Source organism: Lissotriton helveticus, chromosome 9 (genome assembly GCF_964261635.1).
Source record: "Lissotriton helveticus chromosome 9, aLisHel1.1, whole genome shotgun sequence".
Taxonomy (NCBI): domain Eukaryota; kingdom Metazoa; phylum Chordata; class Amphibia; order Caudata; family Salamandridae; genus Lissotriton; species Lissotriton helveticus.
The window spans coordinates 870628775-870648313 of NC_136070.1; the positions used below are offsets into that span (position 1 = coordinate 870628775).

The window sequence follows — 19539 nt, forward strand, 5'->3', positions numbered from 1 at the left end:
TCCCTAAGCAAGCGCCGGGACGCTTACGGGCAGCTGTGCGCTTTACTAGTCCAACACATTTACATTTACATTTACTATTATAAAGTAAGAACTGTGAACCTTTGAGGCGGGTAAACTCGGGAACCACAGCGCCAATTCAAACACCCGATACATCATTGTAATTGTCAGGGTGTGCAGATGGACATAGGCTATATTAAAATAAAATATATACGTTGTTTAAAAAATTAAAGATAAAAAAAAGTAGTCCCTCGAAAGTAGCGCCGGCCGCAACCTGCGTGCTGATATCAGGAGCGCGGGGAGGAGCGGCGTACAGGAGCGCGAGGAGGAGCGGCGGAGATCAGCGCGGGGAGGAGCGGAGAACTTTGCCAGAGTGGAGCGGGCTGAGGTACGTCAAGCGCGGGGAGGAGCGGTGAACTAAGGCAGACTGACCGGTAAACTTTGGTGGAGCGCGGGGAGGAGCGGAGAACTTTGCCAGACTGGAGCAGGCTGAGGTACGTCAGGAGCAGGCTGAGGTACGTCAAGCGCGGGGAGGAGCGGTGAACTAAGGTGGACTGAAGCAGGCTGACGGGTAAACTTTGGCGGACTGCAGCCCCATGTGGAATGGGTACATACTGGCTTTGTGTAGTGGGGGTTGAGTCGCCATGGCAGGTTATGAACGGGGTTTGCTTTTGCAGCGCACAGAGAAAGGTCGTTTGCAGCGTCGGATGCGTGGCAAAAGTGTTAGGGAGCATGGCGTGTGTGGCTGATTGGGGGCACTGAAGGTGGCGGTAAACTTGGGCTGAGGAGGTGGTTGGGCCCTGGGTTTGGGCGACTGCGGTGAACTAAGGCGGCCTGGAGCGGGCTGAGCGGTAAACTTTGGCGGACTGCAGCGGGGCGTGTGGAATGGGTACATACTGCCTTTGTGTACTGGGGGTTGAGATGCCATGGCAGGTTATGAACAGGGTTTGGTTTTGCAGCGCATAGACAAAGGTCGTTTGCGTCGCCACAGTGTTAGGGAGCAAGCCTGATTGCCCCCGGACAACGTCGGGACAGGCTGCTAGTACTACTATAATAAAGGAGAAACTTTCAGGCTTTGAGGCGGGTAAACTCCGGAACCACTGCACCAATCTACACACCCGATACACCGTAGAAATCATCAGGGTGTGTAGATGGTTATAGGCTATATAAACTTTAAAAATAAACCTTATTTAAAAAAATGTTTATTAAAAAAAAAGTAGTCCCCCCCCAAAGTAGCGCCGGCCGCGACGTGCGTGCTCACGTCGAGGAGCGGCATCAGAGCGGTGTCAGAGGAGCTCCGGACATGGCGCGGGGGAGGAGCGGTCACGTGAACAGCAGCGGACAGGCCAGCGGCGGTGCCACCAGCGGAGAGGCGGACATGGCGCGGGGGAGGAGCGGCGGCGGACAAGCGGTGAGGAGCAGAGCGGCGAGGAGCTGTCAACTCAGGAGCGGCGGCTGAGGTAAGCAGGCGGGTGTCGGGCCAGGCGGGGAACGGGGAGTTACAAAAGGCAATGTCGGGGCAGGCGGGGGTCGGGGATTGACTCAGGCCACGCGAGGGTCGGGCCAGGTGGCAGGCGGGGGACGGCGCGGTCGGGGGCACGGGCTGCTGGGCAATGTCGGGGCAGGCGGGGGTAGGGGGAAGCCTAAAAGCTCCCGGACAAGGTCGGGACGGGCTGCTAGTATATATATATATATATATATATATATATATATATATATATATATGGCGAACTTCCCCTTCAAACGAAAAAGAACAGAGGCCACAAGGAAGATGCAGGTTAGACACCGTTTTATTTCAAGAGTCCCAGCTCTGGCGGATGCATTTCGGCGGTTATGCCTTCTTCAGCGCCGTCAGCTGTTAAGGTCCGCTCTAATGTTCTCGGTCTGATTTAAATAATTGCCGGCACTTGTATCCCTCCTTCCTTCACAGTCTGTGCACCAATCAGGGCCCGCTTGCGTCGATAGCGAACTCCATTTCCCAGAATGCCGCATCAAGGTGTCCCGGGCTGGTGGTGTGGAAGGATGGGCTCGATTTCCGTAGTGCAGGCTCCAGGCGAGTCGAGTGGATCACGGAGCCATCAAAACAAGCAGTGACCTTGCCGCATCTCCTTGCATACTGCAGCAGCCTGATGCGTATATATATATACCACGCTCAATTTCCGTCAGGCTCCCTTCCACTCTCGACCGGGTGCTCTGAATGCGGGGTGACGGACACCACGCTGGTCTCCAAGACCACAGCTTATTAGTACAGTAAAGCACCAAGCACTCACAGGAACATGACCCAACAACCTTTTATTGGGCCGTAGTACACACTAGACGCGTTTTGGGTACCGCCTTTGTCAATAGTGGCCGGCGCCGCCATTAGGCAGATTTAAATACACATTTTCATTAACACTAGCAAAGGACAACTATTTAACCTTAAGTCAGGCATGCCACCATTTGTAAGTGGTCAATATCACCATTCTGTTGTCTGTTAACATTGCCATTCTGCAAAATAAAGCCCTGGATGGGCAATTAAAAACATCAATGATATAGTCTCAAAACGAAAAACAATTTAACGTGTGAAAAGAATAATTAGGCCCTGAATGGGCTACTTTCCCAAACTTCAGATATGTCCAATGTACAAAGATTTCACACAAAACCACGAGCAGATTCATAAATGCACAGCTAGCTCTTCTCCACTATTAAGACCCCCTGGTCTTTTTGTCTGGTTGTCAATTATATGTTGGGATTCTAATCTCCGCAGCTTGAGTAGCCTGTTTCCTCCTCTTATATCTGCGGATACTTGATCCATACAGAAGAAACTTAGTTGGTCTCTATTGCTCTGGTGATACATCTCAAAATGTCTCGCCACCGAGTAGGTAGGGTCGTTGTTCTGAATGGCCCTGAGATGTTCCAAGATCCTGATCTTAGTCGGATGTGTGGTGCTCCCAATGTAATGCAAGCCACACGGACATATATATATATTTATTTATCACATCTCTTTTCCCCGCAGGGCAGTCCTCGCGCTCTCCCGGAACGTAATCAGCAAAGTCCACACCGATAGTGTAGTTCAACTTTATTTATTTATGACAGCCAAGCCAACAGCATACTATGACCACAGTAATTGGAGCAATGTTGATACACGTCCAGCAGCAAGGAGTCTCTGCAACCAGTGAAATTTGGCAATAGATTGTAGAAGCCCACTAGAGGGTGTGAAAGACATTGACACGCGGTGCCGTATAGCGTTTATACCAAATGAAAATCACCAGATCCTTATTGCTAACACTAAAACCTAGATTGGTCTATGTGTTTAAAAGAAACAACAGTGTATTATAAATTGGTTGAAGGAACAGAATATTTGGAGATTGAATGTCACATTTATTCGCCACGTGTGATTAGTATTTTTGCACTACATGTACCACAATGCTTAGCTGCACTGAATAGGAAGTGATGTCACCTTTGATTCAAGTTAAATATCACAAAAATTTAAAAATGTGGTTTTAGTCAGTCTCGTGAGCAAGGTCTCCATAGAGACCGAAACGCGTAGAGTTGTGCTGCTGGCTTGGCTGTCATGAATAAAGAAACTTGAACGACACTATCGGTGTGGACATCGCTGATTACGTTCCCGGAGTGCGTGAGGATTGCCCTGCAGGGAAAAGAGATGTGATTGTTTTACGGCGTGGCTCTGCCGCAACTCAGACGCACCGCCAAAGAGCGCCCAGGAGCCTGAAAGTGGGCCATGTTGTAAAGATATATATATTTATATCTCTTGACACCAACTCAAGAGCTGACATTGAACTCGACTTCTGGAGACAATTCTTTGCAAGATGACATTGCACAAAAACGTGACCCTAGTCACCTGAAAAATAAATCAAAAAAATTACCCATCACCAATTTTGATGCAATTGATCTTTTCAACGAAGCTGTACTAGAGGATCTCGATAAAATGGCTTCTGGAACAAGAAACAAGATAAACGATAAAAGATCAAATATAACGAAAAAAGAATGGCAAGCTATTAGATCTCTAAAAGAGGACACCTCAATTGAAATTAAACCATCCGATAAAGGAGGTAACATCGTGATATTTGACCGAGAGCATTATCTAACTGAAGCTCACAGACAATTAAAGGACAAAGAATGCTACACTCCTATATCGGGAATGGAATACAACAGGAGCATTATAACGTTTCACAAGATGCTAGATGACTGGCAAAAAGAGGGAATGCTATCAATGGACGAATACCTCTTTTTAAAATGTGATGCACCTATAGTACCAACGTTCTACCACCTACCAAAGGTGCACAAACATGCCAAAAGGCCTCCTGGGCGTCCAATAGTGTCCTCCATAGGAAGCCTGCTTGAAAATACTTCCAGATTTGTGGACTCCTATCTGTCTCCTTTTGTAAGAAGCCTTCCCTCTTATTTGAAGGACACTCAAGACTTTTTAAATATCATGGACAATGTTACTTGGGATTCAGGAATGCTGTTGATCACACTGGATGTGGTTAACCTTTATACCTGTATTAATCACGAACAAGGTCTGTGTGCTGTTAAATGGTTTCTGGACACCAAACAGGAGCATTTTAATACCCACAGTGCAATGATATTGTCCATGATCAGGTTTTGCCTGTATAATAACATCTTTCTGTTTGACGGGACACTGTACAATCAAAAAAGAGGTACTTCCATGGGTTCGTGCTTCTCCCCCAGCTATGCGAATCTTTTCGTAGGATGGTGGGAGAAGCACGAAGCCTGGAACGACTCAAATCGGCAGTGGACGGATAAGATACTTATGTGGACGAGGTATATCGATGACCTCTTTATAATTTGGCAGGGAGATCGCCAATCAGCAGAAGAGTACATTTCCCAACTAAATACTAATACGCTTAATTTAAAGTTTACTAGCACCATCAGCACCAACTGTATTAATTATTTAGATTTGGAGGTATTTGTACATAATAACATCTTAAACACCAGATTGTACAGAAAGCCCACTGCAGGGAATGCAGTCTTGCATGCAAAGTCATACCATCCAAAAAGCTTAATAAAAAATGTACCATATGGCGAATTCTTACGCCTTAAGAGAAATTGTTCTCTTACACAAGACTATACTCTTGCTGCTGCTGAGGCGAAAAACAGATTTGAGGAGAGGGGATACAATAGGAATATCCTGTCCCAGGCCAGTGTAAAAGCCTCTATAGCTAACAGGAGGGATCTCCTAGTTCCTAAATTAAAAACTGAGGCACCTGATGAGATCCGTATGATTACGGAATTCAATACAAAATCAGGCGAAATAACGAACATTTTTCGTAAACACTGGCATTTATTAACCTCTGACAGAATCCTCAAGGGAAATCTGCCGCCAAGACCGTTAATCACATACAAAAGATGTCCGTCTTTGGCGGATCATCTGGTCCACAGCCACTTTAAACCAGTGATTAAACCTGTCCAGATTTCTAAAGCGGTGGGGTTCTTTCCTTGTTTAAAATGCAAGGCATGCAAATTTAGTGAAAAAACATCTGAATACCCAAATCGCACAGGCGAGAACAAACCCAATTTGAAAATAAAACAGTTGCTTAATTGCAACTCGGAGTACACGGTGTACTGTCTAACCTGTCCATGCAAACTACGATATATTGGTAGTACCATCAAACCCGCGAAACTTAGGGTCCTTGAACATATGCGGGCCATTACCAATAATGACAAAGCATATCCGGTAGCCCGCCACTTTGCCTCACACCATCAGAGCAAGTGGGAGAAATTAAGCTACTATTGCATGGATCAGGTCCCCAAATCAGAACGGGGAGGTGATAGGGAAAAAGCCCTGCGCATCTTAGAATCAAAACACATCATTAATTTAAAAACGATAGCTCCCTGGGGTTTGAACAACAATGAAGAACTTTGGGTTCGCTTGTGAGCACGATGGAGTCAGTAATGGGAAGGAAACTATAATCAAAGAATTAGAATTGAATAACAGCTTCACTTCCTTTTTTGACATCCAATGCCTTGTAGTTTTGGCTTGTACTGTTGATTTTGCACTGTTTAACTGAACGCCCATTCAGGGCGAAATAACACAAAGAGGATGACTTGGGAAAGAAATGGTTTTTTTTTAAAACACCCAAAGTGTATCCCAATCCTAGTTACTGCATTAACTGAATGAATGTAAAAAAAGTATTGATTTATTGAAATAATGTTACTTGTTTTTAAACTGAGCACTATGCACTTTTTACACTAATCACCATGATAGAGCAAGCAAAGCAATGCTATTTGCACACTACAAAATGGCGACCACAATGCATTTTAAAAAAAGATGTCCTTCGTTTATGTTAATGAAGCAGGTGGATAACCAATGTCTTTAAAATGGTGATTTTTACCACACAGTAATGTTACACTGACGAAGCCTGTGAAGGCGAAACGCGTCTGTAAGGGGTCAGGGGGGTTTGGTGATTAAAAATTTTGCAATTGGATACCAGCGTGCCGGCCTTTCTTTTTCGGGATACGAAAAGTGTGCAGCAATATATATATATATATATATATATGCGCTTTGATATATATGTGCGTACATTTAGAGGAAAAGGATATTACTAGTTGTCCATGCACTAGGCTTTATTGCCTCAAACAACAAGCACAGTGAGATTATAGAAGCAAAAAAGGTAGACTCATGCGATTCGCTTGCGACCTCAGAACTCAGTGTCTTTCTTAAAATGTCGTTTATCAGTATATCTTGCATAGTTGACAAATCTAAATGAAAGTGTGGCCCCTACAGGAATACGGAAGAGTATGGCAATCAACCTGTTCAATCGCAATGGCAAATAAGTTTAAACTGATAGCAGAGTCAATCCTCTCTCTGAGAACTTTAAAAACTCCCAGCATCAATATTTCACCTGTGGGCCCTGAGTAGGGCACCCTCATTATGTTTCTGGTTATCAGGAGAGATGGCAGTTTGCAAGACAAAGTGCTGCTCTGCAACTCTCATATTACCTCCTTAATCGCCTTCTCCGGTCATTTCGTGGTCATTTCCGCAGTGATTGGTAGATCCAGAGTAAGACGTAGTCAAGGTCATTACCTTCATGTGTCTTCTATTTTGAGGATTACTCATCTTCATAGGTGGTGATAATGTGGGCTTCGCATGCCACTGCACTACTCTGATAATGCCACCGTGGAGGACAATCAGCATGAGACCCCAGGATAGGTCTGCAGTTAGGGGGAGCGCTCGGTGAAAACCTTTGGTCTGCAGGACTCTGGAGAACAGTGAACGAGCTATTTTGCGGGAAGTTTTGTACCAAGGCAAATTTGGAATAAATTTAATGCAAGCTGCTCTCAGGACTATGTATGTTGAGCAGGAGACGTGCATGTATGCATATGTAGTGACAGATAGCCACCTATGTTTGAAAGCAACACAGTAAGGGACACAGACAGCCACCTCATTAGGCTGGAAGGCAGTAGCTACTTTCAGGCCTGGATATACTCTGGCTTCCAAACTTCATCACGAGTTGTGAGGAAGCACTACCCAATTGTGTTACATGCTCATGCTTGACTCACTGCTGCAAAGAAAGTTGTTCCTGAGTTCTGTTCTTGCCAAATCCTGGAGTATTGGATTATTTCTGCCTGTTGTTATTTTCACTGCGCCTCACAGTTCCTCCCACTCCCTCTTTATATCACTTTTGATTCCATGGTGTCCCGTTTGTTATTATTTTCTTCTTTTCATCTTCCTCCTTCTTCCCCCCGTTTTTGTTGCCCTGGGTCAGAGTCCGATGATAAAAAACAATTGGTCCACAAAAATGAACACAGGTGCCCGCCGGAACCAACCACCAGCACAAATAAAACCTCCCCTCTATCCCTGGTGAAGGGGAACGCCAGAAATGAAAACAACGAACCGGAAGCAGACAATCCGGCTATCTACATTTCACAGAGGCCCAAACTCTAGTATTGCAGAGGACGTGGCACCCTGGCGAGCAAAACACACAATGCGCAATACTGTGAAGGAGCCAAAATTAAGGGCATTCACAATTCAGATAAAGTTGCTGCTGCTTTAGGTAGAGCTCATTCTGTGGGGTCCACGTGAGGCTTTGGGGCATAGGGGGTGCGAGCGAGCAAATAGGGATCTGCTTTCCTCTTTCGAAGAGCTTTCTGACAAGTCACCCAGAGGAGAAGGTTGCAGGAAATGAATAACCGCAGGAAATGAATAACACAACTGAGACAGATATGGCATCAGTTACCAAAGAGTGAGAGAGAGCACATGCCTTCTTGCCTCAGAGGCTCTGCTCTGGACGGGGAGATGCTGCTTTGAACTCTCCTGGTCTTGCAGACGGCAGGGGACGTACTGCGCGTGTACCCGGACGCAGGGGGACCTTACTTCAACCTGTTCACAAGGTAGGTTCACCAGACATCTGGTACCCGAGGGCGTAAAGGTGAGAATCTCTTCACCGGGAGAACTGATGACGTAACGATAACTGAAAATAGTACATATGGTTTTAACATTAAATACACTTTTCTTCATTTTAGCGTGCATTTGACTAAGATATGGATTTTAAAATGCGTCATTTATTTAAAAATGCAGCAATGGATTTACTTTGGCCAAGACGATGATCTTATGTGCTGCCCTGTTGAGCAGCTACTTCGAACTCCACAAATACGAATCCACATGCTCGAAAGCACACAATGATTATTAGTTCATTTATTGACCAAAGGCTGGCTCGAGGCTCTAATAGCCAAAACACACTAAGAAACAATTGCCAAGAGCACTACAATTCACAGAGAAGAAGACTACTGATGTTTATTTCTTATAGCCAATTTCAATACGTCCATTTTTTTTTTACATTGGCAGGAGGCATGGATTCCATTAGTGCATGTTTACTTAATTGTTCGTCCATTACTTCAGGCATTATTATTTACAACCGTCAGGGGCACAGCTATCAATAGTGCAGCAGATGCAGTGTCACCAGGGCCTAAGTATGTGAGGCGTCCACTGAACCCCAGTTATGGTTGTCTTTTACTATTCAGCCAGAGTAATGGGTGGACAGATTCCCCGTGCTTGCATTATGGCCCACACCACCTTTGCCAGATATTGTCCACAATGATAACTTAGTCACATTTCATCAGGTGACAGACACCTAAAGTTTTTGAGTTACAATGACTGGAATAGACTAGGGGAAATTAATGTGAAATCACATGTTTAAAGAATCCTGTGGTTGGTGGGTGTTAATGTTGCACACAGTAACTGCATGAAAAAAGACACACAAGGTATAGAATCAATATAACAATTTAGCATGCTCAATTTTTAAGTATATAAACTCATCACATGCTGCTTCTGTAAAACGATGGAAGCAGAATATCTGACAGCAGTTAAAAAACACGCCCTGAACTGCCATTTATAAGCAGATCAAATATGACATTAGTTTATACACCGTGTCCTAAGTTGGCATGTTTCAGCTTTACTGTAATTCTACTGTCTTCTTCAGGGACAGCTATATCTAGAACAACATCTGTCAAAATCATCCTTATTTCCATTTATGTGATCAGACCTCATACAAAGGACCCTGATTGGCCTGCAATGGACGGGGATGCCACGTGGGGAATCAGCACGAAATGGCGGCAGCCCAGATATGAAACTTCCACAATATCTATTGCCACTCAAGCCACAGTTTTGAAACGTATACATATCCATTGCCACTTATGCCACTGTAAGCTGTCAATTTCTTTCCAGGCACAACTCAGTTCTACCAATACTGGAACCATAAGCCACTCTCATAAAGCAGAATTGTATTGTATTTTCTCTGCTAAGGAAACTTTTGGCTTTATAGTGGGTCAGAGGTACACAAAACAGTAATGCAGTCCTAAATGCGAAGGGGAGCAGTGTAGGTGACTGTATGGCAGCTTCCAATTGGGCATTTGCCAAAGATTATTTTTATTTATTTATGCAGTTTCATATAGTGTCAACTCGAACCGAAGGTATTGGAGCACTTTACATGAGAACCAGTTACGTCACACAAGGACACATCCATGTTTAGGAGGCACCGAGAGATTAAGTGATCTGCCCAGAATCACAGGATATTTAGCCAAGCAGAGACTCGAACCTAGTTTCTCAAATCCAAAGTCGGCAGCTCTGGCCATAACGCCAATTCTAGGATATCAACTTCTGCTTCCCTTTCCATCTGTAAACTAGCAGATCCCATTTGCTGCTTGCCATTAATTACTTAAGAAAATGAATCCTGCTGATAAATGTTGGAATACCCCTGCAAAGGAATGTCAATAAATGCCTAAGCTTTAATGAATATGATTCAGTCTCATTTGACATACCGCATGCAAGCCAGATTATTTTCCCCTATATAGCCTATTTGAGAAGTTGGGGATTTTCCCGACTGCCCATCCAATAATCACTGCTCTATACTTCCCACCTCTGAGAATTGCTGAAGTGCATCGCATGGTTGCAATCTCACAAATAAATAGTAAATTGAGCGCAGCAGATTATCTTTTCTTTATGACATGCATTGCACATCTTTATCAACAGCTGCAATACTGGAGACGTACACAAAGAACGTTTCAGACAGTGTCAGACACAGTTAGTGACTGTCAAATATGTAGTGATACACAGGTACATAGCCCACCACACAGAGTCACACACACGAATTATTAAACAAGGAAAGAGTCCCACACAAGCAGACAGTCAAACTCCAATGAGTCTCACCAGACACATATTCAGATAGACACCAAGGGCCTGATAACGAGTTGATGCGTTATTTATCACCCCTGATAAATAATGATACCATGGGGTGTGTTATGTATCGGGTGTGATAAATAACACCTAATATGAGTATATGGGGAAAACCATGCGGTTTTTGGTGTTTAAAAAGCCCATAAGTTCCATATGTTTTCTCCTGTTAAATTTTGGCAGGTTTCACCTGCCCAATCATAATTAATGTTGGATTATATACTGCATCTAATAACTATCAGATGTGTTAAATAAAACTAAACTTATAATTCCATCCAGTGCCTAAACAGGGGTTTGCAAACGGGATGGAATTTAAAGAGACACTTGCAAATAATCCCCAAGTATTTTAACAGGCAGAAAGTGTCACATAGTTGAAATCTCACCCAGGGAGACTCTAACAAGTGGAGTCCCACAAAGGGAGTGAGCATCACAGAGACAAGAGATATTCTAACAGACAGGTTCACCGCTATGGAGGGAGAGAATGTTTTTGGAGGGGTTGGAGAAAGACGGGTGAGCCACTCCATTAATCGCCTAATTAAAGATAGCTTGGACCTGCAGCCAAAATGTTATTGAGTTTCTGGGATGTCTTCATTTACCCAGACATACCAACATTCAAAGCGTGCGGTGGGGATGAGCATACTGGACTGGTGCACCTGGTTTACAGTGGTGCCATTCCAGAGCAAAGATGCCCAATGCTCGACTCCTGGGGCATTTGGTTTGATTACAAATAAAAAGAGGAGACTGTCTGTGGGGGTCCATTGCTTTCTATTCTAGCAGACAAAGGTTACTGCCTATCAGAGAACTCGCAGGGGTGGCCACAGGGGAGAGGATCAGAGATGAGCGAATCTCTTATCTACTGCAATAGACTGCTCACAATACTTTTTTAAATAAAAGTTTGTACAAAAAAGTGAAATGTGAAAGCACCTCGCCAGGAAAAGCAAATCTCAAATCTGCAGCGACTGTTCATCTGTGGATGCTGTCTTCATTGTACTGGGACTGGGAGAGCCCCTGTGTGTATATTTCAATTACACAGTGCTGGTTGCCTCTGTGTAGTTATATTTCAGGCAGAGTTTCATAGGAAGGGCATTTTTTCTTTCGCTAATAACTTTGGTGCCATTGAGACTAATCAGCACCAAACTTTCCAAAAAACAATAAAAATCACCCACCTCAGTTCCTTCCTTGAATGCATGGGATGATCCGCCAAGCAGTACCAAGGAAAAAAGGTGTGTTCCAAAACATTGATTTCCCATGTTAATTCTCATTGGGATTTTATGTGGCAGCTACAGGAAAAACAACTTAACAGAATTACATCAGATATCAGTTTTGCGGAACGTTGGACGTTTACTCAGAAAGTGTGCTTTTTGGGATTTGATGTAAATCTGTTCAGCCATTATTCAGGAATAAGCATTTAAAGAGGTGGTCATGAAGGTGCTAAAAATAGTTTTTTCTTTACTGTTGGTCCCGCAGGAGTTCTGCAGCTCTGCAGCTCATGGGTGCCCGAGGGATTTTTTTTTCCAGCCAGTTAATTCAGTACCACAGTCTGATTAGCTAGCCGCAACCCAGACAAATATGTTGCGGCTGCCATTAAAGAACTCGCAGATTAGGTCGCTGTTTCCAAAACATAGCTTTGCACTTGTATGTGTGGGAGGTTCAGAGGTACTCCAACAGGGCCTCAAAATAAAATGTCAGTGAACATATAAATATATTTTTGAGGGGGCGGTGTCAGCAGCAAAGTAATACCAGGCCACTAGCTTCTTTTTTGCTCAACTGCACACTTTGATTTTCTTGTGATTTCGTATGCAGATATGTTTGCCCACCAAGGTCATGCGAAAAATATGACACAGTAACAAGGATGGTTACTATAAGATGAATGAACATGCAAAGCATAAATGTGTACTCATGTATACAGTTACACGTGTTTGGCTACAGGGAAGTGCCCTCCTCTCCTTTGTTCGTGAAGTTTAGTTAAGCTCTGATATTGGGTAAGTTGATGAACAAAAGGGTGAGTGATATGCATGTGATACACAAAGACTGTTTGCAGTGCTGTGTTCACGCATTACATCTTGCATTCAATACACGTTTGGATTTGCTGTGTTCACTTACTTGAAGGTGTCCAGTAACACACATCTCTAATGTGAAACTTATGAATTTGTTTTTCACAGAAATTAGAGTTGATTTTAATTTTTGTCACAGGTGGAAATTAACTGGTACAAGTATCAGGCAGGAGAGCTTGTTGCCTCCACATATGTGTTGCATGTCAGTGAGTGCTCATGTGTTCAGGATCCTTCATCTCAGAAGAACGCTGCAGCGATGCCGTAAATGATATACAATTTATTTTCCTTTTAAAATAGATTCGTACCAGGTTTGTATGGAGGAAAGGAGCCCACCATCTTGAAGCTCCTGCAACTGAGAAAAAGGCAATTTGAGATGAGATCCTAGACTTCGGGAGATACTATAGAACCTAGGGACCCTTGCCCAGCAGGAAGCCATCTGTGCAACACTGTGGAGTTGGAGGGGGGGGGTGATGTTGCCATGAAAGCGGTAGCTAGTGCTCAGCACCCAGAGAGGCACAATCTTGAGGAGGGATTGCTCGGAGAGAAACTGGGTTGTTCCCATCCCTGAGACATGGAAAGAGGAGCCCTAGACAATGGAGCCACCAACAACTTGACAGAGTTTTGGCCCAGCCTAAAAATATGGAAAAGAGTGTTGAGGAGTTCAAGAAACTGACCTGTGTTAACCGAAGTGACTGGTAGACCCTCACATGTGGAAGAAACATGATTTGAGTATCAAAAGAACTTCAAGACAAGACAACAAGAGGCACACCTCAGGTGGTCCTTGACCCCAATATTATGTCTTGAGGATTGATACCCCTGCACAAGAGACCAAATGTTAGGGACGAGAAAGACCCACTCATTTAAAGTAATGTGGGCCCTAGCAAGGTTATGTAAGAACACAACAATTGGAGACATGAAAATCCAGAATAACCCACCCCCGAATGAAGCAAGAGAAAGGAATATGCTGCCTACCATTATGCAAGACTATCTTGACAGCTTCTTAAAGGACTAAAATCAGAGGTTGTGGCAATCCAGGCAGATCTTAAGTTCTTCGTCCAGAAAAATCAAACAACTTGACAGAAGAATTGGGGGACTGGAGGGAGTATTGATGAAAGATCAGTGAAATAAGCACAATTATGGGACAGAATTTAGGGGGTAGAAGAACAAGTCACAAAACGGCAGGCCAAGCAAGACAACCTCATAAATCGTGCCAGGCAGTTTAATACAAGAACTTGAGTTGGTACAGTGGGTGCAGAAGGAGACAACATTCTAGAAGCACCCACAGAGAGATACCATGGAGCACCCACATGTAATTGCTTCTATAGATTCTTTTGGAAGTGCACTCCTTGGAGAACAAAGACCTAGCTGTGCAGGATCAGGTTGGGGGATGTCATGATCCATAAGAGGCCCAAACTACAATTATTCCATGACCTCTCAGCAATCACATTGAGAAAGCATAGAGACTTACTGCCTGTCACTGACCATCTCAGAGAACAGCAAATTCAGTTCCAGTGGCATCATTCTTTCTGCATACTGTTGCCATGGAAGGGAAAGTTGAAGAGCGTCTGATCTCAATAAAAGCAAATGATATCCTGCCGCTAAAAGAAAAGGAAGACAAGCAGGAGACTAGTGCTGCTCCTCTTTCAGAAAGACACTCTGTCTGCCAGGCAGATTGTCGGTACAATGGGAGTGCTAGACGGATTCCCGGGGATACAGCTGAAGCACACGGGGTCCCCCAGAGAAGAGATGCAAAAGAAAACAACTAGCAATTGACCTGAGGAAATTTAGTGAAACACTGACCCTCCAGTGGTAACACAACACTGACCTTAAGTCAAGCCTAACTTTAAGGGCTGGGCTTCATTTACAAGTGGGTGGGGACAGTCCAAAGGGACCCGTAGCAAATATTATTAGACTTTACTCCAGAGGACTTCAAACCTTTTGATGCCGAGATCCCCCATCAAAAGCTTTTAGGCATAAGGACCCCCTCCTGACAAAAATCTCTAGAACCTGGTACTTCTCATCAGCAACACCTATGGACAACCATAAATGGCCCCAATTCAGACAGCAAACAATTTTTGCGGTGGGTAAATAATACTAAACAATGTTTAGTAAACTAAAGGACAGCGAGGGATTGGCATATGGCAGTGCCACACGCCTTCTTGCTGCGCTGCCCTACGCCAATATGAAAGGGCAGGGATGTACTGTATTTATGAAATACAGTGCATTCATGTTCTTTCCCTCTGTGTTGGTGCACAAATTGATGCCTAGCACCAATGTAGGCAGGATTGTTTTTGTGCGGGAGGTACCTTCCTGTACAAAAACAATTCCGAGAGGCGTATACTACAGAATGCAGCACACATGGAAAGAGGAAAACAATAGGAGAAATGAAAACACTTCTCCTTGTTACGGCTGCTTGGGGATGCATAAGGTTCTGTAAGTGCCCCAGCTTTGGGTGATTGGGCAATGTCTAAAACCATGGGTGTTGCATGTGAACACCCACCACAACGCCCATGGATCGCCTCCTTGACATAGAGTGAGGCAACTAAGTAACTTGTGCCTCTTTGTCTTTCTCCATTTCTATGAGGCAAAGCCACAAAGGGTGACTATGTGTCACCTCATAGATATGATTGAGATGCTTGTGTTACCAGAGTTCCGGAAAAAGTAATGTCCGGGTGGCGCAAGCCTCTAATAAATAAGCCCCAAAATATTCTATGCGTTTTTTTCGGTCTTTCACTATCAGGAAGTCCATACTAATATTATAAAGAGAGAGCCCAAACCTTTGAGGCGGGTAATCTCAGTAACCACAGCACCAATCACAACACCCAATACAGCGTTGGAAATGGCAGTTGCAGCAGAAGGACATAGGCTATGCAGACGGCCACAATATACCTTTTAAAAAAAAAAAATGTTTTTATTAACTTTTCAAGAAACAGTGGTGTTCATCACAATCATACAGTGCAAGACATACAATTGTACCGTAGGTCACCATATACATTTAAAAGGTAAAAGAACCGTGCCAGCAAAGTAGTCCCTCGTGGGAGTGTCTGTGTTGTGCTGTGGGCGTGGGCTGGGGGCGTGTGGTACGGCCATCACATCGTGGGCTGTGGGCGTGTGCTGGGGCATGACTAATGCTGGGGGCGTGACAAACGCTAGGGGCGTGTGACTGCCCTTCATGCCATGTGAGTCGTACATACAGGCGCCAATTACGTTGCTGCGCAGCATCAAGGGGCACGCTGGGGGCGTGAGAAATGCTGGGGGCGTGTGTCCGGCCTTCATGCCATGTGAACGCAATTGCGCCGCATCAAGGGGCATGCTGGGGGCGTGAGAAATGCTGGGGGCATGTGCTACGTTCCGCCCTTCATGCCATGTGGGTCGTACATTAATCAGAAGATCGTCTGCTGTGGCCGTGTGCTGGGGGCATGACAAATGCGTTCAGCTGGAAGCCTGGTATGTAACATTACTGCAGCCCCTCCGGCGCACTGTTACTGAACTCTCTCATTACACGAAATTAGACGCACCTGCTACCATCAACCAGGGCTCTAGCCGGGCTCAGGCGGTGGATCAGTACACTAATTACACGCGCCTGATAACATCCACCAGGGCTGCAGCTGGGCCTCAAGCGGGGAAACACGCGCCTGCTAACATCAAACAAGCCTGCATCTGGGCCTCAAGCGGGGGAACACGCAAATGAGCGTGTCTGCGGGGACAAATACTGCAGCCTCTCCTACTCGCTGTCACTGAACTCTCTCATTAAACAGATTTACCCGCGGCTGATAACTCTCTCATTCAACGACATTACACGCGCCTGCTAACATCAACCAGGGCTGTAGCCGGGCTCAGGCGGCGGATCACTACACCAATTACACGCGCCTGCTAACATCAACCAGGGCTGCAGCTGGCCCTTCTCCGTCCCTATTCTAATGAAACAAAAAATGTTGTCTACCGCGAGATTTTAAAATAAATTGCCCTTGCCAAATACACACATTACACACATTCTATTTCATACCCGGACAAAGTCGGGACGGGCTGCTAGTTACATATAAAATAATGGGCAGCTTAAACGAAAAATACATTTTAAAAAGTTGTTACTCAGTGAGAAATACACAGTAGTACACTGTGAAACCTCCACTAGTTAAAACATTGCAGAGGTTTGTGTGTAGCCAGAGAGCCACAGAATTAAATCTTGATTGGTGCAGTGGAGAATAGTGACTTGTGCATTTTTAGTGCTACGAGGTCACAGCCTGTGACAGAAAGCACTGTGAATGTGTAATCCATTATTTTATACTTGCATTACACACATTATATGATAGACTGCTGCAAAATGTGCACATAGTTTTAATATAAAATGATACTTCTAAAATGTAGATTTTAGTCATTCCAGACCAATCGTGAGGCCATTTTTTTTACATAACTGTCTCATCAACACCTCCTCAGGGGTACTCAGGGGCATATTATCAAGCAGGGCGTTAAAAATTATCGCTGTTTTCGCGGCAGAAAACTGCCGCTAAAGCGGCAATAATGGGCTTGCTTATATGGCCTTGTGAATTCCAATAGAAACCCATGTTCTGGTGTGAACATGGACTTCTATTGGAATTCTCCAGGGCGATCACAACCGGAGAAGCAAGATGGCGGCTGAGTAAGACCTGTGTCACCCACCTCTGCGCTGCTCCGGAGCTCCGTGAGTCCTGTCTCCCGAGATATGCGCTCAGGGGATACCAATTGGGATCGTACCTCTTGGCACCGACATTCAGGAACACGGCACCACAGTGAGATCGAGGAAGATCGCGACCGGGAAGCCTGCTGCTGGCTGGGGCGAAGTTCGCGCTGGGAGGTTCTCGCGAGGCTGCTTCTCACCGCGCTTGCGGGCAGGAGCATACCTGTCATTCACGGAAGCGGGATCCGGTTGCTAAGCAACCCAGACACCGAGGAGAAGGCACTGAGGGAAGAAGCGTGCACAATGGCAGCTGATCGCGGAGGAGCTCGACCCAAGAACCAGTCCACTGCTCCCAATCCCGTGACAGCAACAGCAACAGCGAGTCGATATGCCAAGAAGGACACCACGAAAACGGAGCAGGCGACTCAGAAGATCGGCCCGAACCCCAGTAAGACTTTAAAAGACCCGGGTCGAAAGACCTTAAAACTTTCTCAGGCTCAGGGCACCGTAACTGTTGGGGATAAGAGGCAACCAATTATACCCAAAATATTCTCAAAGAAACCAAGCGTGGGCCGGGGCATAGAGTGTGTGACAGAACCCTTGACAAAGTCAGATGCTACTGCCGGAGGAGTCGGAGGGGACAAGCTAAAAGACATTAATGACTTAAATAATTTGAATGGTGTAAATAGCTTAAATGACCACCAACAATCAAAAATGCTGCACAAAAAGGATGTGATAAATGAGGAGGCGCGAGTCTCCTGGGGATCAAGTACTGATACAACAGTCGTGTCGATACCTGATGTGGAGAGTATGTCACCAGGAAGGGGCGAGGGGGGGTCAGAGCAAAAACTGACCACAGACTTCGTTAGTATCCCTGATTCTGCACTAGAAGGCGCTATAGATGGTACCCCAGGGGGTGTAGAAACACTTCCGAAGCAACAAAGTACAGAGACGGCGGCTGCCCTTTTAGATGCCACGGAACAGGGGTATCAGTCTCCGACCCCCACGGAAAGCTTTTTTTCATTAAATGAGGAGTCGCTTGGCTCGGAGTCCTCAGAACCACATAGCTTCAACAGCGAGGTTGAGGGAGCAGATACCTCCGGAAGTAGTCAGTATGGAGGGACAAGGAAAAGAACAAGATCGGGACATATTTATAACATCGCTGCCTTATTACTATGATATATTTTTCTGTTTGGTATCGAATATTCCCTTATGAAGCAATACGGGGTATTACTGCACTAGTGTAAGTAGTGGAGCAAAGGAGGAGCATAGAGGGCGGGTGTGGTTGGTCAGACGCTATCACACAGGCTCAGGATTGAGCCTGACAGCTTCAAAAGTGGTGGAGAGTGGAGGGTTGGGGGGGGTTAAGAGGGGGATGGGGGGGAAGGGAGGCGGGGGAGGAGACCAAGGGAAGATAAACTTTAAATGTGACAATTATAGGGTCTGGAACCAGGCAAATAAATAACAAATGCATAAAGATGGCAAGAATAAGAATGGGGGTCAAAAATACAGTAACAGTAAAAGCGCAAAGAAGGAAAAAGAATTGGGATGGCTAGATTAAGAATTGTTTCAATGAATATCTGTGGCCTTAACGACTTAAAAAAGAGACAAATGGTAGCGGTAGGACTTCAAGCAATGGAGGCCAATATAGTTTGCTTACAGGAAACACATGTAGAGGGGGGACAGCAGTATTTGTTAAAAACATTAGGGTACCAACTTATAATCGCCTTCACACAGGGTGCACGAACAAAAAGGGTGGCTATTCTAGCGAAAGGGGGGGACTTCAATTTATAAGATCAATCTCGAATACATTTGGGAGATGGGCCATTACAGAATGCCACTCCAATAATGGGCAAAACATACTGACTATATGCACAGTATATGGGAATGTGGGAGACGATCCAGATATGCTGCTGACCATTTCTAATGAGTTGGTGCATTGGCCATTACCCCTGATTGTCTGCGGAGACCTTAACCTACATTTACCGGGGGATTGGTCGTTGGGCCCGAGTTTAAATACCAAGGTCTTTAGGGCATTCAAGGATCTCTGTGAGCTACATGCCCTGACTGATGGATGGCAATTGGGCCACCCCGGTGATCATGGATGTACATACTTTTCTCACCCACATTCACGGCACGCA

At 45.1% G+C, this 19539-nt stretch overlaps 1 protein-coding gene across 2 annotated transcripts in view; it reads left to right on the forward strand.

Moving 5' to 3' along the window:
* The window catches only part of LOC144783021 (C5a anaphylatoxin chemotactic receptor 1-like), a 137242-nt gene that overhangs the window by 54837 nt on the left and 62866 nt on the right, over positions 1–19539 (forward strand). The window contains exon 1 of one of the 2 annotated variants that reach the window (XM_078662209.1): positions 8199–8352. The exons of the other annotated variant lie outside the window; for it this stretch is intronic. The gene's annotated coding sequence lies outside the window, so the exon portion shown is untranslated. Of the gene's footprint in view, positions 1–8198; positions 8353–19539 lie in introns of those variants that run through there. 2 annotated transcript variants of the gene reach the window in all.